At 40.3% G+C, this 25,153-nt stretch overlaps 1 protein-coding gene across 1 annotated transcript in view; it reads left to right on the top strand.

The window, feature by feature from the left end:
- The first annotated feature begins 21,098 nt into the window (after window positions 1-21,098).
- LOC149788584 (scm-like with four MBT domains protein 1) overlaps window positions 21,099-25,153 on the top strand; it is an 88,603-nt gene continuing 84,548 nt past the window's right edge. The window contains exon 1 of the mRNA XM_089974639.1: window positions 21,099-21,179. The gene's annotated coding sequence lies outside the window, so the exon portion shown is untranslated. The remainder of the gene's footprint in view (window positions 21,180-25,153) is intronic.

Genomic DNA, 25,153 nt, shown 5'->3' with positions numbered 1-25,153 from the left:
ATTCTGTCTCTTCGTTCTACAAATCCCGCATTGTGGTCTTTGGTTGTATTAATTTCGAATGTTTGAAACTGGCCTGCATCGTCAGCTTCCCATACCGCACAGGCATTGAGATGAGTGTTCTTGGCGTCTATTCCGTACGTCAAGAGATTTTCCAGGTACGCTCGATAAGGGTAAGTATCCATGCTGCTACTGACTAGTTTGTTATTCAAGTACAAGTCCACTCCGCTAAACAAGGAATGCATGAAATTGTTGACGGGAGCTACTGGCTCAGTGTCTATAGCATTTCCATCCTTATCTTGAACTTTGACTTTCAAGTACAAGTAACTGCTATTCAGATCGATGTAATCTTCGGGCTGTCCTTTGATTTCAAACTCGATGAGAGCGGAATCGGTCAATGAGGAGACGGGATGAAATTCCACCCACTGGGATTCTTGCGTGGTCATCATGGTGGGGGGCATGGCAAACAGATCCAGTTCCGACTTGGAACAGGCGCAAGACTCTCGGTGCATCATTTTTGTCTCTTTCTCAATAATCGAAAACGTGTTTCTCGTCGGCCCAAAAGGTCTTTGCCCGTTTGCAGCAAGACATTTTTGCCTGCCCTCATGAAGGCTTCTTTAGGGTTTTGTTTGTCGATGATGACATTTTGGAGAAATTCTTTGCCTTCCGTCAGTGCCGCATCTTTCAAGGCGTGCAATCCGCGTGTCACCATCGGTTTCAAGACTGGGGCCACCGAACGAAAGGCCGATTTTAACATGTCTCATAAACCGTGTCCTCGCTGTCGAGCAACCCCTCGATACACTGGATACATGACTTACGAGTCGTGAGAGAACCGGTTTTGAAAATGGAGTTTCACCGTGACTTTTCCTTTGGTGAATGAAATATTTTGTCCCAGATCTCCTTTTATAGCAATGTTGACCGTGTCCAAATAAGACTTACTGACAGGCAAATAATGAGGATGTACAAATTCGCGGTGAACGTGGTAAGTGTTTCCACCTTCATCGTCACTGGTCGTGGCACTATCCACTTTGAAAGGAATGACACGCAGTAACGGCACGGAGGTGTGTCACACCACGTTATACTCCACCACATCGGAGTACACAAACATCAAATTCAGTCCTTGGTTCAGTTCTACAGGGAATCGAAAAAACTTGTAAAATTCCATATTGCTGTTGATCTTCGGTTTAAAATTTGGAGCCATTTTTGTGTCTCCACCTAAAATATCAAACAAGTCACGATTAAAACTGATGGACAACTTTTGGGTATCCTGAAATTTCATCAAGAAGCGACGAGCCACTTTATGGTACTCCAGGGTGACACTTTTTGTGATTCTGTTCAGGGCATTGCCAAAGGCTAACTCGAACCTGGAAGCAATGGTGTCCACTAAATGTTGGCCACTAAAATAAAACCCTGCCGAAATTTTCAAGGTGTAGATATTGAAGGGTGAATTGTTGGATGGTCTTGTGTCCCCTGAAAACCCCATTTCATTCATGGTTTCTTGCAATTGTTCGTTCAGGATTTCGACCTCAAAAGTGTTTTGCTTTTCAGTGATGTTTTGGATTTGTGTAGGGTGAATCATTTCTACTAAAGCCACTTCCCAAAGGGCTTCGTGATCTAACGGGATGGCTTGAGGTAATTTGGCCGTGTAACTGCACAATGTGTTGTGGGGAAACACCTCCATGGAGCTGTCACTGGGTAAGGTTAAGTAAAATTGGTTTTGGTGACTCATAATTCCAGAGTTCTGTGGCTGTCCGAGGGGTTAGTGGATGTCAGAGGCGTGTCTCCGCCCAAAATGGGGTTCTGGTTGTGGTTGTTGGAGTGGTGACTGGCACTGGCACTGGACACAACGTTCCCGTTCGAGGAGAATTTCAGGGAGGGATTGGGAAGCAGGTAACCGATGCAACTGCTCAATAAAATGGTCCACAATTGTTTGTCTCCTTGTTGCAAACTCAAATTGGCGATGGCTGCCCCGATGACACAATACACCACGAAGATTTGGCAGAAAAAGACGATTTGCGTTTTAGGCACACGTTCTCCACACCACACCCACAAGGGTTGTTTTTGTAAATCTTGCACAGAAGAACTGGGTGAAGGAGTGGTAGCCGTAGTAGCTGCGTCTGTGTGAAAGGGCATGATGGTCACTTCTTTTTATAGTCGATGACTTGCGAAGCGTCGATCCAAGAATCAAAACTGGGTGGATATCCTTTCCAACGTACTTTGACTTCTTTGACACGTCGTTTGCCTACTTTGCGGGTTCTGCGTTCGAGAATGCTTTCGATGTCGTACACGTCGTCTTCTTTTTTGGTGACACGTTGTAACTCGGGCAAATAAAACGTTCCTTTGAGCACTTCTCCGTTCATGTCTTCCAATTTATAGACGGCAGGCTGACGACCATGCACTCGTCCAGTGACACGAAACAATTCGGTCGTCCAGTTAGGTAAGTAACCTTTGTCAAAAGTGCGTTTGGTTTTGCCAATGCGCACCCAATCTCCTACGGCCAACATTCCACTTTTCTTGGGGACAGCCCTCGTCGGGGACGTACCAAACAGGCGCTCAAACACCAACACTTCGTTCTCGGGAGTCACTTCTTGCGGGGCACGTCCGATGCTTCGATGGTAAGATTGGTTGTACGCTTGCACTAGGTGCGGTCAGATGTCGATGTACTTCAGAGTGTGGTGATGCGTAAAATATTTCCACATGCGTTCTTTCAAGGTGCGTTGAAAACGATCCACGAGGATGGCTTTGGTTTCGGGATTCTCGGTGGTAAAAAAATGAATGTCACGTTTCTTTAATTCTTTTTAGAAAGCTTGGTTCAGAAATTCGGTGCCTTTGTCCGTTTGCCATCGAAGAGGGTGACGACCGCTTTGTTTCAATACTCGTTGCAGGGCTCGCACTAACTCGCTGTTCGATTTGGAAGTCAAGGTTACGACCCAGGCAAATTTGGAAAAGACGTCGACGACACAAAACAAATATTTGTAGCCACGATTGTAGCTGGCCAAATGAGAGACATCGGCTAAATCGGCTTGCCGTTGATGATCGATGCCTTCCACTCGGGTGCGACTTCTGGCAAACTTGCGTCGAATGGGTTTGTGTAAAGAGTAGGTAGCTTGTTCTTGTAACCATCGTTGCACTTGAGGTAAACGGAGACTTTTCAGTCGCGTTTTGGCAGCACGATACAATTTTTGAACTCCTGCGTAACCTGCAGGATGGGAGGGATCGTAGTAAAATGCTGGCTAAGACTTTTTTCATTTTTGTGTTTGTTTGTTTGTGTGTTAATAAGTCACCCACTCTTCGGTGATGCTACACTGGGTGGGACGAAAGGGTGGTTTAGAAACGGATTTACGTGTCCGATGGGCTACGGGAGTAGAAGTCGAAGGTAGTGGTGGTGGTGGAGGTGGCAATGGAATGGCTTTGGTCGTCTTTTCTTTTTTCACTTCTGGTTTCCCTTCTTTCTTTTTCACTTCTGTCGAAGGAGGAGTGGACATCATCTTTTTAACCCAAGCTTTCATTTCTTCTCGTTGGGGTGTGGGGGACGGGGTCAACAAGGATGCTGCAATCTTACTCGAAATGGGAGCTGCTGACGGTGTTTGAAACACTTCTCGCATCTCTTCTTCCTCAGGTATTCGTGGGGTAGCATCTCTGGTGACCCCTGGGGATGGTAGTAGTGGTGGTGGTGGTGGTGGTAGTGATGATGGTGCTGGACTTTTCATCAAGGTCTTAAAATCTTTCAGAGTGGGTAGAGCTGTTTCGTCTAAAGCTTTCTGGTGAAAGAGTTGCAGTCGTTGCAAGAGTTGACCGTACTTTTGCGATTTTTCTGTTTCGGACAAATCTTGGCGATCCATCAAGGACTGCAATTCGTGTTGTAACTGGGACATCTCGCTCAAATGGGGATTGGGAGGTAAATGCGGGGTGCGTTGTTCTTGCCAACGATGGTATTCCATCCATCGTTTGTAAGGTACTAAAGCTAGTTTTCGTCCTTCCATGGGGTTGTCAGGGGTCGATTCTGAGATCTTGGGACGTCCGAGGGCCTTTTTATCTTGCTCCCACCAGTCCTCCCAACATGGTTCCCAAGACTCCTTTCAGTACGGGACCTAACAAGAGGGGTAAAATGCCTCCACGCTGGACCAACATCTTCTTCTTTTGACGAATGGGAATTTTCTTTTGAACCATTTGGCGAAGAACGTGACGATGTTTGCCTAAGCATTGTTTCTGGTGTTTGGACAAAGGGATCGTGCCTTTCAAGACGTTCAAACAACATTCGCACACGGTATCGATGACCTCTTTGGAGGCCGATAGAATGAGTTTTTTTCGTAGAGGTGGAGAAGCTTTGGACAGGACAGATAACATGTCCCCATGTTTGACTAAACGAGGATTCAGTCCTTTTCTTTTCTTTCCTTGGGGTTGTTTAGAAGAGGGATGTTTTCTGGAGGGTGACATCTTCAGGAGCGCCAAAAACACTGATACCCCGACTTGGTCACAGGCCTTTTTTATACTGGAACGCGTCGCCACTGATTGTCTTTACGTCGTATCAGTTTGAGGACAGGCATGACACGTCGTGCAGGGGTACGCAACGGACTAAATCGAGCCAGTTCTTGCTTGGACAAATCCAGTAAACTTTGTAACATGCCCGATCTTTCTTGAACTTTGATTTTGGGAGAAGGTACTTTGTGAGCAGCAGCCACTGCCACTAAATTGGAGGGTCCTGCCACTGGGGAAGTTCTTTTTGAGGTCATCAACGGAGAAGTTCTTGGTGTGATCAACGTCTCCAAGTACTCTTCAGTTCTTGGTGTCATCAACGGAGAAGTGGATGAACGTGAGGCTGCCGGAGACGCAGTCACCGCCGTGGAAGGTCGTGGTTTGCGAGTATAAGGTTGCGTCCTGGCCGAAGAAGTGCCTCTCTTGCGACTAGTTTTCTTCTGTGGGCTTTTCTTTTTCTGGGGACTTTTTCTCTGTTTCTTTTTCTGGGGGCTTCTTTTCTTTTTCCGGGGTGGTGTCTGGTAAGAGGAGGGTCCCGCCACTGGAGTTCTCCTTGGGGACCTGGTCTTTATCTTCTTCTTGGAGCTTCGTTTGACTTTTTTCTTGGGGAGAACTTTGGGGGCATTAGGATCCCATCTTAAGAGAGAGCGAATGATGACCCCTCCTAGAGTACCGCTCCCTCCAGGTTTCAAAATGATTTGTTTTTTGGTTTGAGTGTCGATGCGGGGATCGGCCAGTTGGGTCAAAGCGACTTTGTTTCGATCAAAAAAGCGTTTAGTTTGATGAGGAATCTGAATAATTCCTTGGAGTAATTGACGTGCCGTCACCGTGAACCATCGTAAGACTTCTTTGAGACTAGCTTCTAAGACACGAGCTCGTATTTGTGGATTTGTTTCTCGACTGATGCCATACAAGGCACGAATCAATTTGACGGGAAGATGCGACTGAAGGGACGTCATGTTCAAAATGTGTGTGAGACAGACGAAAAGGGTCTGAGGTTTTTATAGATTTTTTTTATGTGGAGTGAAATTAAGTCGAGGATGGAGACGTGTATAGGACAGGCCCTCCGTCTTGGCACCAGTGGTGAAACAAATGGGTACGAAATCGCAAATCCTCGGGGGTCGTAGGTTTCAAATCGACGAGTAAATAGGCGTGTGGAGTTTGAGTGGCATCGTCGTACGCCTGAGTCAGCCAAGGCGTTCCTAACTGTTTGGCTAAGACTTGCACTTGCGATTTATCTCGAGGGCTTTTAAACAAGACCACGTAATGTGCATTGAGACTGATGGTGCGATGGGCTTTACTTTGTTGAAACAAGTTTTGGGTGATGTAAACGACACTGGCATTACAGTGATGCCCTTTGCGCGTGAACCACAGTTTAATTTCTTCTTCGTCTTCTCCTAACATGTCGTCGAAAATGACCAAATAGGTTTGACTGGAGTCAGAGACGATGCCGTCGTCTTCTTTAGGAATGCCTTCCACAAACACGATGGAATCGCCTTGACTTTCTCGCAAGAGGCTGTACGCCGATCGCCACTCTTTGTAACACCACACGATCCGCTGAGGTGGCCGATCGATCAAATGATGTTTATGTTCGATCAAACGTTTGACGAAATCGGTTTTGCCTGAACCGCTAGGTCCAGCAATGAGCATGTTAAAGGGATGGCGAAGATACAAAGCCTCCCAACTGGCACGATCTAAGTGTTCGTCGATGACTTTGACAGTAGAGGAAGAGGGAGCAGAGACAGCAGAGGTAGCCATAGTGTTAGGAATGTCACTTGTGACATGAAAACAAACAAGACGAGAGTTTATATACTTTTTTCAGAACACGTTTATTGAATGTTTTAAACATGAATACGAAAGACAAAAATACATAAAAGCCAAAGGCTTAAGTACAAGGATAAAAGGCACATGATAACCATCAACGTGGAATAAAAACAAGTGTCTGTACAACATGTTTTGGGTAAAGTTCTGACCAGTTCTATAGGAGGTAAGGTCACACAAGTGTCCTCCCGAAAGGGTCTTTCAGGACTGTCCACGACAGTCCTGTCCTGAGTGACGGGTTCTTCTGGTACCGTCACTAACACAGGTTGAAAAGTAACTTTTTTCCTTGAACAACTCTCGTGCGTACTGGGTCACTTCTTGGGTCCAAGCCTCAAAATCCCATTCTTTCCAGGCACATACATCTGTCCAATGGGGATGTAAGTCGCAAGCTACACACGCATCGTCATACACGTCTTCGGTAGCTAAAAGTTGACGAATCTTTTTTTCCCGTAGAGGTCGAGAAGTATCCAGATGAAAACGCAAGGCTTTGAGCAAAAGGAGTCTTTCGTGATCATTTAAGGCCATTGAGGTGGTAAGTACTGTTCGTAAAGATTCCACAAGAATCGGCTGGTAAACGAAATCCCAGAAAACAAGTCACTAAGACACACACCACTTGTCGACCCAAACTGAATGGATACATTTCTTGTAATAATTGATCTTAATGATCCACGGTTTGAATATGGTCATTGAGTTCCTTCCACGGAATCTGTTCAATTACATACGACATAAGCCGTGGCATGGATTCCTGTTTTCATACTCTCTTTTTTTTCGGAAGCAATACACGTACATTCTACCCAGACATCTTCGCTCTCCAGTAGGAAATCTAGAATACTGTAACCTACAGTTCAATCTTCGATTAGAAGTTTTCTCTTCCACTACGCAGATTCCACGTAACATATGTTGGTAATCCTTTAACTCGTCTTCCTCAATGCGTTGCTCTGGGTGAATCTCGAAGTAACCAAAATGATGAACATTTTGTTCATTCACTAACTGACTAACAAGGTCTGACCACTGAAACAATTTCTGACGAATCAGTTCTCTTATACCATTCAGGTACCAGTGGTTAAAGATCTGGCGACGTAACGGATGCAATTATTCCTTACGTGTCACTTGTATTTTGACCAGCTCTCGGTAAATCCTTTCTCTCAATTCCACAGGCAAAGCACGAATGTTCTCTTGTAAAGTATCCATGAATAGGTCAGTCCGTACAATTCACAATCTTCTCCTAGAGCAAAAGTAATCCACATAGTGAGTAATTTCTGACCACTGCCATTCAGGGTAACGTCCAAGAATGTCACTGAACTCTTTTGATGTAAACGGTCTAGAGTAATACAATAGGACGAATGCACACCACTTGACCCAAAGGAATCTAACACACTGGTTGACTTTTTTCACTTTCCTCTTGTGAATTTCTCGGCACAAAAGTTCTACAGTCACCCATTGAGATTTCACTCTGGCAAGTCCCTGCCAAACTTCCTTGTAAATCTTCTCTTGCAGTTCTTTAGGTAATGATTCAATATCGTTTTTGAAATGAAGTTTAAATACTGGTCTCGGTGATGTCCAACATTTGACTCCTAGCCAAACTGGTTTCTTCTTCGTCAACGACATGGTAAGTTACTTTAATGTCTCGGTCCCACTAAGGGTAAGTAATGACAATTCGGTGACCATCGAGCATGTTCTACGTAGGCCGAATCTTGTGGTTCCCAGTAATGAAGTGACACACCGCAACTGAAGCACTTGACTTTATCTCCTTCGCCCAAGTAGAAAAATCCGGCTCTGGCTAATTCTTCGGGGGTCGGTCCTCCCAGATACTTAGGCCATTTTCCTTTGAACGATTGAAGACGATTTTCAAAGTCGCAGTATTCCGACAAACGCACAGGAAACGAATATTCGTCTTTCACAGGTTCGTTTCGATGAGGGTTGGATGACATGGACAGGAGTTTGCTCAGGGCTGGATGACATCCGTAGGGGGGTAGACGTGAAGGTGAACATTCCCCTTTAAAACGAAACCCAGTAAAATGTCCCAGAGGACGAGTGGCATCGCTTTTGCATCCCTCAGGTTTGACACGCACAGCATCACTTTCCATGATAGGGGTAGTGACACTAAAATTCCCATGATGCTTTACGGCATCGCTAAGGTCACAACGTACTGCATCGTACCCATCGCAAGGCTCACAATCGCATTCCACTTCAGAAGTCCCACACTTGAAGTGTACCTGTCTAAACTTCTTTTGTGTTTCTCTGAAAGTATTCATCTTGTTCGCTCGGTCTGGGTAGTCCCAATGAACTATCGATCTTGCCTAGGGTTCCTTTTTATATACAGACCAATACCGACGTGTCCATACGGCAAGGTGAAATGATTGGGAAGTCGCACTCGCTTCTGGTACACGATTTGATAGACTTTTTCCAAGGGTCAACTGACGATGTGGTGAGTGGGTAAACGTACAATCTTGTTGGGTTGATAGGTGGTCACTTTAAAGTTTCCATCCTCTCCCGATTACAAGGCTTCTTGCAATACCCCAAAGTTGACCACACGACTGGTACGATAATTCAGAGTCAATCCTTTCACTTTACACGTCGTGTGCACTTCTCCTTGTGGGTCCCGGTATTCGTAGCCGTAATGTTTGTGACCGCCACTGAGGAAACTTAGAATCTTGTCGTCGGGATGCTCGTCTGTCCAGACTCCTAAACGGTCTCCTTCGATGTCAGGGTGTTGTTGACTCGGGTGATGAATGTAGATGCAACTGTCCGTGTCAAAGTACTGGACGCGTTCCCCTAACAGTTCTAAAGCTTCGTACAATTTTAAGCGAGCATGGGCTGTCACGTAAGCCGCAATGATGACATTTCCAAAAGGGTTGTCTTGTACAAAGTCCAGATCTTCTTCGTAATTGACCAAGATCAAATCCTCGCGAACGACGTCCACGTGTTTCATGTATTTGGTTTTGTCGTGAATCATCTGGAAGTAGCGGGAAGGTTCTGTCAAATATTCCGTCTTGGGTAAACACGGTCGTTGTGCCATTTTACCCCACAAGCAATTTAACATCACTTTGGCAAACGATCGCCTGCCTTCGTTTTTCTCGATGTGATTTAAAGTGATGCCTTCTTGTTCATTGTATTTCTCTTTGAATTGTATTTGGTCTTCGGGAGTGTGACACCAGGAAGGATAGCCGCTGGCTTCTTGCTTCAGTTTCAAAAAAGCATCCACGTAGTCGGCGAAAATGCCTTTCTGCGTGGGGTCACCCTTGTGGTATTGTTGTGTCTTGGGAAAGTGACAAATTTCGTACACTTCTAACAGTTGGTATCCCATGTCCAGAGCTTTGAACAATTCCACGCTGACCCACGTCCCCTTCAAGGTCCGTTCTTCCTGGGTGTGATGGCAAGGCTGGTCTTGGTTGCACGTTTCGGCCCAAGTACGGCACAAAGGAAACATCAGTTTGCCTTGGCAATGGTGAGGTAACACGGGATGGTACAAGTCCGTGGGCGGCAAAACTTTACACTTGATTAGACCTTCGTATTGTCGAATGTTTTTCAGGTCGATGTGTTCCGTCAGCAATTGCGGGTGCCCTGCAGGAAAGCGGCAATATTTGCACACGTAGGGATACAACGAACACACGTCCAAGTATTTGATTTCTTCTCCTTTCTCTTCGTCGGCTTGGTACAGCAAACAGGTGGCATTGGTCCTTTCTCCGTACAAACTATCCCTCTGGTTCAGGGGGTCCATCAGCTTGTAACTTTCCACGAGGCGTTTAAACTCGGGATCGGTTTTCATACGGTGATCGTACTCGTGTTCCCACATTTCCACCACTTGGTATCCTTCCTGTTCCAACTTTAGGCGTCGCTGACAAGTGTCCTGGTACAAGTCTTCCATGGTCCGTTGTAAAAACTGATTTTTAGTGCTACGATCAGGGTAACAGACGGGACATCCGTGAAATAAGCAACCGTTAAACTCGTACACGATCTTGGGGTTTTCTAAGTCACAGTCATCGACCGAATACGTTCCGATGGTCTTTTCGCCTCCTCCGTTGCGGGCATGCTGAATCCATTTGTCTTCCTTGTCGCACAAGTAATGTAACCAACGTAGGGCTTTGACCGAGTATTGACGTTTGACATAGTTGGTCGTTTGAGGGCTGATGACAGCCACGGTGTTTTCAGGCATGAATCGTTGTCTGTACACTAAGGAACACGCTTTGGCAATGGTGCAAGCTTCTTTCAAAGGATCGACCCCTCCGTGTTCCATGAACAGTTCTCGAAATTTTCCACATCAACGCCGTAAAATGTCCACGTCGGAAGGACAATACTTGAGCATTTCTTCCTGAAAGTCGAAAGGGTCCGAGGCGTGAGCCTGGTACCAAGCGTAGAAAGCTTCTCGTTGTTCGGTATGCATGTTGTCGGGGTCGTAATAGTGAGCCTCAGGTAAATGGGGTAGAACGGCGTGTTGATTGGCTTCCGTATTGAAAAAGTGTGGAAAGTACCCTTTAGCCATTTCTGTCATTCCAAACGTTTTAGGCATTCGACTCAAAGGCATGGCCAAATAGCTCATCGAATCTTTAAACTGTACTTGTCCTACTTGCATGAAAATGATTTTGGCTCCGTTCAAAGTCACTTTAGGACGTTCGGTGCCTTGTTCCGTATAGTATCTGAGAAGAAACTGTCCATCGTATCCGGAGAAATTGTGAGCCATCACCGTGGCATGACGATGACAATCTCCGTAACGTTCGATGTCCTCTTGGCTCCACGTCTTGTCGATGGGGTCTAAGACCCATTGGGCAAAATCGGCTAACGTGTTCGGTCCTCGAAAGATGTTTTCACGCCGTCCAGGAATCTTGCTGCAGTGAGGGCAATGACTGAAAATAGGTTCTTGAATGCACTTCTCGCACGCTCGATGAGCCACGCAGAAATGAGGAATGTGAATGCCAGTCTCTTGCATGTATTCGAAATCGAAAAAGATGAAATTGCCTTTATTCTTCTTCTTCTTGTGACCGTCCTCTTCCTCTGGTGGGGGTTGGTATTTTTGCACGTAACATTGATGTTCCAAGTCCACGATGTGGTGACAAATGTGACATTTTTTCTTTCCTGAACATACGTGTGCCTTGGCATTATTGGTACGTAGGCCTTGTCCACACGTAGGGCACAATCTCAGCAGTTGACAAGAGCATTTCTGTTGTGAACCTTGCGTCTTCAAATGTTGTTGGTAACAGGCAGGGCTGACAAACGTGCGCAGACAAGTTGAACAAGGCACTGGTCCTTCGCTCAGACAGGGTGGAGAGGCCAAACATCCTGAGCATTTCAATCCACAATACTTGTGTTGCTCTCGATTATTATAACCATGGTCACATTTCTCACAGTAATATATGTATCTTAGAAATCCGGTGATACTGGTAATGGTATCGAAATGTTCATCGTGATGATAGACATAAATGTATTTTCCATCCTTAAAATCTTGGCCTCGAAACAACAGAGGTCCGCGCACTTCTTGAGGGTGCACTTTCAAGGTGTATCGTGGAGCTAGGACATCTTGCAATTTTTGCATTTCAGGAATGCCACAGGGTGTGTCTTTGGACAGGCCAGCTTGTTGCAACAGGAGTTCTGCTTCGTTTCGTTGTTTGGCTCGGTCCGAATGTCGAATAGTTTTCCAGGCTCTTTTCCATTCTACCGTGTCGTTCTTGTTGGCATAGGTTCGTCCCACCACGATGGCACGGGCTAAACACATCTGGTCTTGAGGGTTGTTAATTCGGACGAGACTTGTTTTGGTGTTGCGAATGTCGTCCACCAATAAGACCTTTTTGCGTCCAGTCCCTTGAGGAGGAGAGACGTGGGTCATGTCCAGTGTGGCTTTTCCATCGGTGATGTCAAACTGGTCATTAGATTGTTGCACGTGTTGAATTTTGTCCATGACTTTGGAAGTGGTCAATTCTGCAGGGGTGCTAAACTCGATCCAAACAGGGGATTTCAAACCGTCGTGTTTTATGGAAAGTCTCAAGCGATCGTCTTCTTTGGGTTGACATTGTCGCTTGAGTGTGGTGAGCAAAGATTCCCACATTCCGGTGATGAACCCTTCTGCTTTCTCTAACGGTACGTCGGACTTGAAATCTTTAAACTTCACCGTGTATTTGTAAGCCGTGGTTCTAAATTTTCTAGAGGAGCGCTTTTCCGTCTCTCGAATGGAATAGTATTTTTCAGGGTTGACTAAGGGTGGCGAACTTTGTTTAGAGGGTTTGGATTCTGGTTCACTCATGTCCTCTTCAAAATCACTGGCATGAATTTGTGCCAAGACTTCAGCTCTGGTACGAGGCGATAGATCACGTTTCTGCCTCTTACTTTCTTCTTCTTTCTTCTCAAATGAATTGGATCGTTTCATCTTGACTGCAAAACGTCAAATGACTCAAGTTTAAACACCATAGACTAATTTATAGTCATGGCAGACCAGCGTATATAAAAAGGTGTGTGTCTTGTCCTTTCACTGTTCATTTCACTCTCAAACCGAGCACAACGATGGAAGAGACTACCCAAATCGAACGTTTCATCAGAGCTTTGCGAGGGGTCATTAGAAAATTCTCTTCAGACCAGCCGACGGACTACTCTTCTTCCTTTCGAGATAAAAGTCAAGATACTTGCTATATCTGTCAAAAGAAAGGGCATTGGTCTTCAGAGTGTCCAGACCATCAAAAAAGAAAAAAAGGGGCTAGAAAAGACAAAAGTCAAGATACCTGTTATTATTGTCAAGAAAAAGGACATTGGTCTCCAGATTGCACAAAAAAGAAACAAGAGGAGTCAGAAGAAAGGAGGGATTCTTCAGAGGAAGAGAGAGATTCTTCAGAGGAAGAATGCAGCCAGGTAAAGAAAAAGAAACAGGAGAAGAAAAGAAGAAGGGAAGAAAGTGAGGAGGAAGAAGAGGAAAAGCCTGTGAGGGTGAAGAAATTTAAAAAAACAGAGAGAGTAAACAATGAGACAGAAGAAGTTTATGAACTTTTTAAAGTGCTCTGTTGTGAATTGTGAATTGGATTGTAACTATTGAGAAAAGAATACATTAATGATATAAGGTAAGTGTCTTTGAGTTTTGATTTTAAGATAAGAACGTACAATCACGCACTCATATACACGTACTATAGGGTAAAATGTTGTTTTTTTTTGAGTTATTGGCAATTGAAATTGTATTTCTTTTCGAGAGACGTGGGTGGCCCTGAAAAGGGCCTTTGGTTTTTATGGTGTAGGGGTGAGTTTAAGCAATCAACTTTAGCTGTCTTAAGCCTTTGCCACGGCCGAGGCCTACTTCTGGACTGCGTACTGTTGATGATGATGATGATGATTTGGTTGAAATCACTAAGGGTGGTACGGTAGGCTTAGTCACAGGGTTGACGTGTTTAGCTCGGGAAGGTCGTATTCTCTTTGGTCGTAATAAAGAAGTCTGATACATTTGTTTCAGACTTCTTAACTCCGCTAAAATGTCCAACAGTACCGTGACCGTTTGATTTTCACCCTCTTGTTTCTTTGCTGCTACTTCATCTTGTTGTTGTTTTTTTCTTACCTCTTCTTCTTGCTGCTGTTGCTGTAGGAGAAAAGCTTGTTCCGCTTACTTTTGTCGTTGTATAAATTTCTCCAATTCTTCTTTCTGTCTCTGTCTAAAATTCTCCATTTGCGGTAATGAAGGTAACGAAGGTTCCGGAACAAATTCTTGCGAGGTAAGAAAATCCACAAAATCCCAATTTACCTCTTCTGAAAGTAAGTCCGGGTTCCCTTGGGCGGTCTCCACTGCTGGTGCACCCCAGATGAATCGCTTTCTGAGTTTCCGTCATGTTGAATCACTGTCGCATAGATTGACTACACACAGGCGCTAGCGAATCTATATAGACCACGTGACGTCACAGACTGTTCTCTTCGGATTGGATGCGGACTGACTGAATTTTGTAACGCGTGTTTGGATTGGTGAATGAACTCAATCCGTTTCAATCCTTCCTCTACCTATAAAGAAGCGCAATTCACTGCATTGATTCACCTGTTCTCGTCGCCTCAAGATGTGGACCACAGTTGAATCATCAACCCTTGTGTCTTCAATGATGTTTAGGACGGACATGCTAATGTATGTCCGATCCAAGTGGACCGTTGTCCACAGGACAGACACCAGTCTGTGGATACGTAGGATCTACGTAGAAAGACAATGATGCCTCAAAAGAGTGCTGATTTACGGGCCAACAGTGAGACGCAGCCTAAGGACAAGAAGAAGACGAATAAGGCCCTTTTCAGGGCCACTCATAGGTCTCGAAAAGAGAATGACTTTCGATTGCCTACCCTTTTTTAATTTTTTTTTTAAAAAAAAATTTAAATTCCCCTTGTCCCTAGACAGACCCAAACTCTATTCCCCATGTTCAATTCCCCTTGAGGCTAGAGTGGCCCAGTGTTTTTCTCCATGTTCAATTTCCCTTGAGGCTAGAGTGGCCCAGGGTTTTTTCTCCATGTTCAATTTCCCTTGAGGCTAGAGTGGCCCAGGGTTTTTTCTCCATGTTCAATTTCCCTTGAGGCTAGAGTGGCCCAAGATTTTTCTCCATGTTAAATTTGCCTTGAGGCTAGAGTGGCCCAAGGGGGTCCTGTAATGCTAATTCCCATTGAGGCTAGGGTGGCCCCCTTCACTACTATCCTGTTTTGGAACACCCATTTGTACTGCAAACGGATGCAAGTAATGTGAGCATTGGAGCTGTTTTGGGTCAGTACAATGACAATAAGGACAAACATCTGATAGCGTATCTCAGCCGCAAACTATTGCCCAGGGAACAGAATTATTCTACAATTGAGAAAGAATGCCTTGCGATAGTATGGGCGATAGAATCTCTTCACTACTACTTGTGTGGTGCTCAATTCAGTGTTGAAACTGACCATAACCCACTAACCTGTATAAGTCAAAACAAAGGAATAAACCAATGGCTTCTGAGATGGTCCCTATGTCTGCAACCATACGAGTTCACGATCAAACACCGTCGAGGAGCAGAGAATGCAGATGCTGGAGTCTAAGACTATGTGTTTTAGTGCTTATTCTTTTGGACTTATCTGAATTAAGACCCATATGATGATGTGTATTATAGCTTGTTTACTAATGAAGTACTTTCGTAATGCAGATCAGTTTGATTTTAAGTGAATTCAAAATTTGTTTTAAATGTTGTGCTAAATGTTGTATTCGGAATACGGAAATATTTAGTGATTCATTGAATAATTGCACTGTATGCTGTTTGATAGAACTCTAATTGAAAGGGAGATGCTAGAACTTTTAAATTTCTTGAAGTAAGGTAATTGCATAGAACTGTACACAGCCAAATATTAACCTTTCGATCTTACTTATCCATCCTTTATAATTTTGTTCGAAAACTAGTTTTCTCTTAAGGGGGAAGGTGTTGCCGTCATATTAATGCTTAACATTTCCCTCCAATTTGTTGTATAAATATTGATTATTAAGACAAGAGGCAGTGGTGTACATGGTAGTTTTAGTTTAACGGCTTTTAAGCGGTCAGATATGGTAATGTTAGAAACAAATTCTACCTAGTTCACATCTGATACTGATAAAGATTCTGACCCATAGGAGTTGGAGTCGGCATTTGTCATCACTGTTGTTTTGATAAACTATTGCCCTGGTTTAAAACTAAAGAATTGTTCTCTGTAAAGACCAGACGTCTTGAGCCCTAGCTTGTGTGAACATTACAAATTGGCTGAGAATATTCTTTGTGTTGGATGTTATTGTTTGCAACTTTTGTACCCCGTAACACGCTGCAACGAAGCATTATTGTCGATGATAGCAACATTCCTATGATGAACTCGTTAATAACAATCAATGATAGAATGGCCACATTTAGATCTGTATATTTTAATCATAAACAAGCGTTTAAAACTTTTCGTAGAAACATAAATCGAAAATTGATGAATTTTTGGAAGTCCAGCGGACATTGATATTAAACTACCTGCCATCAAAAATATTTTATCGACAGTGTAGTATCTAGAGTAGGGTCTAGACTTCTCACAAATATACGCATGGAAAAGAAAATAAACCTAAAGGCAGATATTCTCAAACATAGCAATGATCCATACGGTGGAGGCAGGCATATTTCACCAGGAATTGTTAATATAACATCAACAATTGCAGTTAATCTTCTATGTGATGCAACTGACGGCAGCTATCAAATCGATCTTGAAAAATCAAATCAGGCTCAGCAAAGATATATGCTGTATACATTTACGCCTCAAGTACCTCCTGGATATTTGATTGTACAAGAGCCCATTGATCCGGTTTATCTGCGATATTATAATCCGCTAGTATCAAGAATACATTTCAAATCCGGACACTTGCTTGACGTACGAAATACAAATCTGTTTATAAATGTGTCTGTGAGGTCATATATATTCACGTTAGTTCAATCCAGGTTCATAATCAGCGGTAATAAAATATATTATAACAAATTTATTTCTGAATGATTCTTGTTCAGATTTTATAATTTGATGGGTTATATGATACTCATTGTTATGAAACTCTGTCAGATTTTATAATTTTATGGGTATATTACCCATATTTTTTCAGATTATCAAACAAATTCATCAAATTGATGGGTATATTACTCAAATTAAATCAGATTATTGGTCAATTTCAGTAACACTTTTATGTTCACTGATTATATTGTTATTAATATTAATCAGATTATCAAACAACTTCATCAAATCGATGGGCATATTACCCATAATTTTCAGGTTATCAAACAATTTCATCAAAGTGACGGGTTCACTAACAATATATTTTCCGATTATCAAACACTTTCACAAACTTGATGGATATATAACCCAAATCAAATCAGATTATCGAACCATTTTATCAAATTGATAGGGAAATAATACTTAGAATAATACAAATCTCGTCGAAAACATAAAAACATAAAACTACATACCCTTGACTTTGTCAAGAAACAAATGAATATATTATAACATAATTTATTTTTTTTTACTGATTCTTGTTCAGATTTCAGATAAATAATACTCAAAAAATAATGAAAATGTCAGATTTTATGATTTGATGGGGTATATATTGGTGCTAAAAATAATGAGAGTCAGTCAGATTTTATATTTTGATCGGTCAAACCTCACGCAGTTCTCTAAATGATTTAACGGTTTATCGATAAATTCTCTTTTTTTCTGATCATAAAACAATCAAAATCAGACATAATTCAGTAACAACGAAATATTACTTTGGACTGTGTTTCATGAAAATTTACCGATAATTCGTCGAATCATTTAAAGTATCGCGTGACGATTGACCGATCGAAAATCTGCAATTTAACTGATTTTTTTAATACTGACAAATCAACTAAAATCATTGAAAAAACAATGCATTTTGACCACATTTCACTAAAATCACGGATTTTCTAAGAAAATCAACATCAAACAAATAATTAAAAGATGAATTTTAAGAAAATCGGAATCTGAACAAAAATATTCGTCAGAGTTCTTCAAACTATGTTGATATGGTTGTTTTAACACCTACACACAGACGCGCCAGAGAAATGAACGAACGAGGGGGAAAAAGTCTCATTCTTATCATAGCTTTCTTCGATGGAAGGGAGATGTATGGACTTCTGAACGAATGGGTGAAATATATATTCCAAGGATTACTATTTGGAATGAAATATGTGCCGCTAGAAACACTAAAATTATTTCTTGATTGGTTGCTTACAAAAATTACTGCTGTAATAATGTGCGGCGATCATGTTCAACCACCACCTTTTGCTGGATTGTCTCCACACAATTTGTTAAAAGATTTTATTGATTATTATGAGGAAATAAATGCTGATCAGAGGGCACTTGATCCAGAATTAAGAGAGTTTAAGAAATTAATAAACTACAACCAAATAAAATTCAGTGTGAAATAATGCGTGAAATAATTGCAGAAACTCCTATTAACAATTTTTGGAATTTATGGAGACCAGATGATTTGATAGTTGCAAGTAGAAAGATAGTTCGTGATACACTTCAACAACAATTATGTATATTACAAAAAGAATTTTTTTTCAAATCTACCTGTACCATTGTGTTATTGACCAGCAGATACACGACGAAAGAATATCGAAGTTGATATACCAGGATCATTAGAGAAACAAAATCTTGTGTTAAATGATATTGTTTTAGCCAATGTTGTTGTGGATGCATAAATGATGGACAAAACTCTGTGGACTCTAGGATATGCTATAACGATTCATTCATCACAAGGATTAACTATTTCTGGTATTAATATTTGGATTGTTGATGATCGTATCGAATAGTCAAATTTAGTTTATCTCGCAGCGTCTCGAGTCAGAAAAATATCTCAGCTACGGAGAGTTATCATAGACTTCACAAAAAATAATAATCAAACTTCTGCTGACAATGGCGATGGTGTAGCAAGATTTTGTTTTTAGTTATAAACAGCGTTACAAAACAAAACAAAAAACGTGACTTTAATCTCGATGTCGAATTTATCATGACGCTGAAAAAACAGCAAAATAATCATTGTGCGAGCTGTAACACAGTAATGTTGTGACAGTATTCAAATAATCCAAGACAATTTACCGTAGACAGTATTAATAGTAGTCATGGTCACACACGCGAAAATGTGATGCTGACCTGTCTCGAATGTAATCGACGTCGATGTGCTAGTTTACAAAATTGAATGCGGTGGGAACTGTGTCTTCAGGAATTACTTGTAATTTTTCACGTACAAATCCACGTAGAGGAGCAGTTCAATTTAATCTGCAGATCGAGGGTGTACCCGCAGATCTTACCACGCTAAAATGTTACGTGTCGTAATACTCCAAATAGGATCACTTGATAGTCTTGCAACCCATTCGCGAGATTTCATATCTTTCTGAATCATATTGTAAATCGTTATTTTATACGCTACATCATGAACGATTTGTTTTTTGTTGATACCTCTTGATCAATCGCATTTATTGGATACTCTCCATGTTTTGGTTGGTCTCGTTCGTCAAGTCGGATATGAAGTCGGGTTCCAGGACTACAATAATTATATCCAGGAAGATATATTTCTCCTGGATACTTAGCCCATGGAGCTCTTGGCAATTTTCCTAACGAACAGCGATATCACCACCAGACACTTTGTGTCCTGACTGTGTCAGGGAGATACATTTATATTTTTGTACCACATTTCACACACTTGCCTGTAAGTGCACGCTTTTATTTTATTTTTTATTATTGTTGTTAATCCACTGGTGGGGATGGATGCTCTGCATGGAACACAATATAAATTAATATTATTTATTATATTTGTATAACATGGATATCATTGATTTCTCAGCGACTCGAAAGCAAGAGCCAGTAAAACATCATCCAGCTATACCAAATTATATCAGAGCAATTATCATAGGTCCATCTGGGTCTGGTAAGATGCAGTTATTACTTAATCTGATAATGAGATGGTTCAAGTGGGATAAGTTATATTTAGTGGCTCCATCCGTAGATGATCAGAAATGTTAAGATTTTAATGAAAATGCAAAATCGTTGGTCGAGGACGGCAACGATATTATTGATTTTATCACCGATATTGATGAAGCCCGATGAGTAGATGACCTAGATGGATTTATTAATAATCTCTTAGTATACGATGATGCGATGCTGGACAAACAATCAAATCCTGCTCGGGTATTTTCTCGAGGCAGACACAAAAACACAAACGTGATTTATGTTACACAGCGATATACACAAGCGCATAAAGTAATCAGAGATTATTGTAATATTTTAGTTGTGTTTAATGGAGTCGATACACATACTCTGCGAAATATCCATCAGCCTTGGTGTTCAGGGGACATGGACATGATTAAGTTAAAAAACTTCTTCTAAAAAGCACAAGGTGCCCCACACAATAAATTTACATGATCCTCGGTCGCGATATCGTATAGGTTTTGATAAAATCTTTGGTTGAGAGACTGATATGAAAATGATTTAATTACTCACACATTACAGCAGCAGAAAGGGTGCGACCACAAATACATGTGACGGTGAGTAAACAAAACACACACAACAAATTTTGAAACACACGAACGACAAAGATAAAGTATCAAAATAAACAAACCCAATTAGAGAAACTCTCAGTCAGTTAGAGGTTTCGGTTTATTTTTCAAAAATGGACCTTCCAGGAAGTGGTCTGTTCACCCTCTCTGCTGATAAGTCACAATTATTACTTCGCAATCAGTAAAGAATATAGTCACAAGCTCTCTTTAATGTATCTTCCCGCTCATCCTTCGATTGTGACCTTTGGCTTCGACTGGTGTATTATTTATTCATGGTACTGACTGCCTGTAATTATTTTTCTTTCTTTAGCATTTACTTATTACGGTATGAATGTCACAGTTTATCGTGCGACAGTGCACATGCAGCGAGTATTCTGCCATTGATGTATGCCATAAGTTAAATATTTTCTTTGTAACACGTTTGTTTTCATTACTTCTGTATACACACACCCCACAAGCACACACAAAAATAATACAAACACGTTAACGCTCGACACGACTTCCACCATGAGTTCATGGTTAAAGATACTTTTTTCTATTAATATGAGTTATTTAGGATTGCAAACAGTGGAAAAATTAATTACTAACAAACATATATATATATATATATATATATATATATATATATATATCCATCATGGGAGCGTTCACAGCATAGACTGGTCCATTATCTTCAATTTTGTTACCAGAACGTATTACTAACGATTCGACAAGCGGTCCCAAATCAAACGCAGCCGGTCGAAGGTCTGTACGCATGCGCTATATGTCCATTTATCTGTCGGCTTCCTGTTTGAGAATCGCTAATTTTGGTTCAGTACTATTCAAAATGTTGAAAAATCATCAGTTAAAGAGTTGAAGGTAATTATTTATACGTATAAAAAGGTGTATGTATTGTTGTTTTAATGACCGGAAATGTTTGTCACAAATTTCAGTGTTTTTATAAAGAAGATATATAGGAATTTCATTTTACACCCGGGCAATATTTTTATAATCGTCGATGGTGCTTTTTTCCCATTTGATACGCGTCATAAATTTATATCCTGTGACCATCAAGTTTATGAGAATTGCACGAATAATTTTATCGTGGAATAAATAACTACCAGTTCTTGATTTTATAATGGGATTGTTGCCGTTATTTTTTGCTTGTTTAAATTTTAGATCAATTTTCTCTTGTGCAAGGAAATATCCCAGGCACTCAAATCCGTTGGTGAATTGCAGTGTTTGCTATAAATATGGCGGCTTCGTAAAATAAACCTTTTTCTTTCCTTTTCTAAATTGTTATCTTAGAATTAAATTAATTATTTGGGTATAAATTTAACCTTGAAGGAAATGTTTGCTTGCATGGTTTTACACGGAATTGTGTTTCAGATTCACATTTTTATGTTTATGTATTTTTTTTTTTTAAATCAGAGCCTTGCATTGTAGGAAATAATATGATTTCAACATTACTATTCAGAGATTTCGTTAACAAGTATTTATTGTACTATTAATCTTTGGTCATTTAGAATAATTTCAGTGTATAGTGTATTTGCTTGGTTTAATTTTCATCAAGTTATTAATGTTGGAAAAAGTCATATTTTAAATTCATATTGTTTAAAATGTAATACTATTAATAATAGAAAATTGTATTGCAGATGTATAAAAGCATTCTATTTGATACATATTTCTTTAGTTTACAAAGAAAAATTACTTTAAACTGTCAGATTTGTCAGTTATAGATATCCAAAATTGTAGGTACTTTCTCTTATGGGATCACCAGTTTATACTTTGATTCTGACATATTTTATTACCATCAAATATAATAAAAAATGGATTGGAAACAATGCTATAAGAACTTTAAATTTTCTCACCCATATATATATATATATATATATATATATATATATATATATATATATATATATATATATATTGTGTAGAACTTACATAACACCATAAGAAGAAAATAAATTTTAGAAAAGAGATTGAAGAAAAGTAAAAGAAATAGAGAGATCAAAGAAAATTGTGGATCTTATCCAGATTGTCTCAGCATTTGTATATGTCATAAATAGAAAAGTTTTACACATAAGCAAGATACTTCAACACATTGGTTGAAAAGTAGATCAAGGAAATACTTGAATGGCATATAAAAACATGAAACAGTGGGAGTTAATTCTTCACATGCTTCCGTACCATGTCAGTATAAAATATAGTTCCAGAGATTGTAGCTTTTCAAAATCCATTTGGAAACAATTAACTTGCTTTTTTTTATAAAGTCATTCATTTTGATTAAATCAGCCAAAGAGACGCTTATTTTCTAAATAGGAAAGTTGGTTTAAATTCAGAAAGAGTAACACCAAAATCTTTGCATTGCTAGTACCCCAAGCAGTGAAAGCTTAGCCATTTGATCAGTGTCAAGTACATCAAAAGGATTAAGTGAATAGTCTAAGCAAAATGAATAACCAACAAGAGATAATTCAACCATTTAATGTTATTTACAGTTGATATAAGGTAATATTAACGCCTTATTTACTACTGCTACTGACCATAATATATATGTTGCAAAAAAGAACTGGCCCCTACATGATCCCTGGAGCAAACCAACTGAGAATTTCTAAATTCATGTATCAAATTTGTCTCTAATTCTAACCTTTTGTTTTCTGATACGTATTGTAATCTGTAGGGCATTGCACAAGATACCTGTGACATTAAAACGATGACAAAAGGTACATGTGACATCAAAACAATGACAAAAGGTACATGTGACATCAAAACAATGACAAAAGGTACATGTGACATTAAAAATTTGGTTATGAGACAATTATGTCAGATCCAATCCAAGACATTGGATGTAACATAGAGGTACTCATCAATATATTAAGCTGAACATACACAGTTTTATTTATCAATTGAAAAGTAGTTGAATGGCCAGGAAGAAGTCCAGACTGGTATTTGTGTATAAAATTATTGTCAGGAAAACAGTCCACTCAAAACCATTGCTAGCATTGTAAACTAATGAAATGTCTATAATTGGAAAAGATATGTGTGTGATTTTGATTTTTAATGGAGCTTTAACAATTTTTCAGTGAAATCGCTACAATCTCTGCAGTGTCAGTTTATAGTGATGTCCAGTACTCGGGCTTGATGTCGCAGACATGCAGCATTATGTCCTACCCAGTCACATTATCCTAACATCAGGCTAACCAGTCCTAGTGTACTAGCACTAACCTATTAATGCTGAATGCCAAGCAAGGCAGCTGCTTGTACCATATTTATAAGTCTTTGCTATTATATGGCCAGGGCATGAAGCCACGACATCCCTCATCCTAGGCAGATGATCAACCACGTAGGCCACCTGTGCTGTCAATTGTTGAGTTGAATTGGAAAAGATAAAATCTATAACCCTTTCTAATCAGATAAATAACATATGTGACCTTCCATTTATTTGGAAATTTAATTATCTACACAGACGTAGGGAGCAGCAATGCAGGTAATTTATAAATACTAGTTTTGATATTTTTAAATGTATGACTAATTCATTAGGAAGTTTATCTTAAAAAATGTGGACATGCTTTGTTAACATCTATGCTGATAATAAACATTTAAGACCAAATACCATCAACTGCCCCTGTGGCCTAGTGGTTAGTGTGTCCGCCTCAGATGCAGGAGGTCATGGGTTCGATCCCCGGTTGAGTCATACCAAATACTTACAAAAATGGCACTAACAGCTGCCTTGCTTGGCGCTCAGCATTAGGAGTTAGTGTTAGGACTGGTCGGCCTGTGTCAGGATAATGTCACTGGGTGGGACATCATACTACATGTCTGTGGCATGTTGGCCCAGTGTTAGATGTCACTATTAACTGTCACACTGCAGACATCATAGCAATATGACTGAAAAATGGTCAAAGCTACGTTAAAAAACAAAATCACACACACACACACATACCAGAGTTGAGTTGGTGTAATCTTGTTGTCATGGGATAGACATCTCTGATTGAAGTCTGATATTTCATTCAGTTTTATAATGATCATTGCTGTTTCATTCAGTCCCATGGTGATCACTGGTATTTCAATTAGTCCCATAGTAATCACAATATACGAGTCCCATGGTTGTCACTAAAATTTCTTTCAGTCTCATAGGAACCAGTGATATTTCAGTCAGTTTGCAAAACATCTAACCCAGTTGTGTCCAGATTAGTAAAAATCACAATAAATGTGTGTGTGAGTGTGTTGTTTAAAATAGTATATTGACTAGATTACTTTGTAAGAGAGTATCATAAAGCCTTCTAAAACAGATCTAGGTTGAAATTGCCCATTATAATTGTGTATGGTAGAAAATTGAGTGCTGCATCAATTAAGCAGATAAACAGGTTTTGATTTTGGGATTTTGTTTTCAAGTTTGGTTCTTCATTTATATCATGATTCTGATTGTGAATTGCAGTGTTTGCTATGAAAATTGTGGCTTTAGAAATTAATGAAATGCTTGGGATCTGTTTATTAATTCTTACTTTAATTGAAATGTTTGTTCATATTTATTTGGTCTAATTTTTACGCTCTGTGAAGGTATACTTACACTAATAAATTTATGATGAAAAGGTGTACGTGTTTTGTTGACATCTATGCCTCTGCTATACATTAAATCAAATTACCATTACTAATGAGTTGCTTTAATCTCTTCAGCATGACTTTTATGAATGAGTCATTTACATGATATTCAAATTTGTTACAAGGAAAAGTTGATAACTGATAACTGCTATGTCAATCAGTCCTATAGTGATCAGTATTTTAAAGTTGATAACTGTGATAACTGCTATGCCAGTCAGTCCTATAGTGATCAGTATTTTAAAGTTGAT

This window comes from Sinohyriopsis cumingii, chromosome 11 (assembly GCF_028554795.1).
Source record: "Sinohyriopsis cumingii isolate HCF-2022 chromosome 11, ASM2855479v2, whole genome shotgun sequence".
Classification (NCBI taxonomy): domain Eukaryota; kingdom Metazoa; phylum Mollusca; class Bivalvia; order Unionida; family Unionidae; genus Sinohyriopsis; species Sinohyriopsis cumingii.
This window is presented reverse-complemented; position numbering and strand designations above follow the sequence as displayed.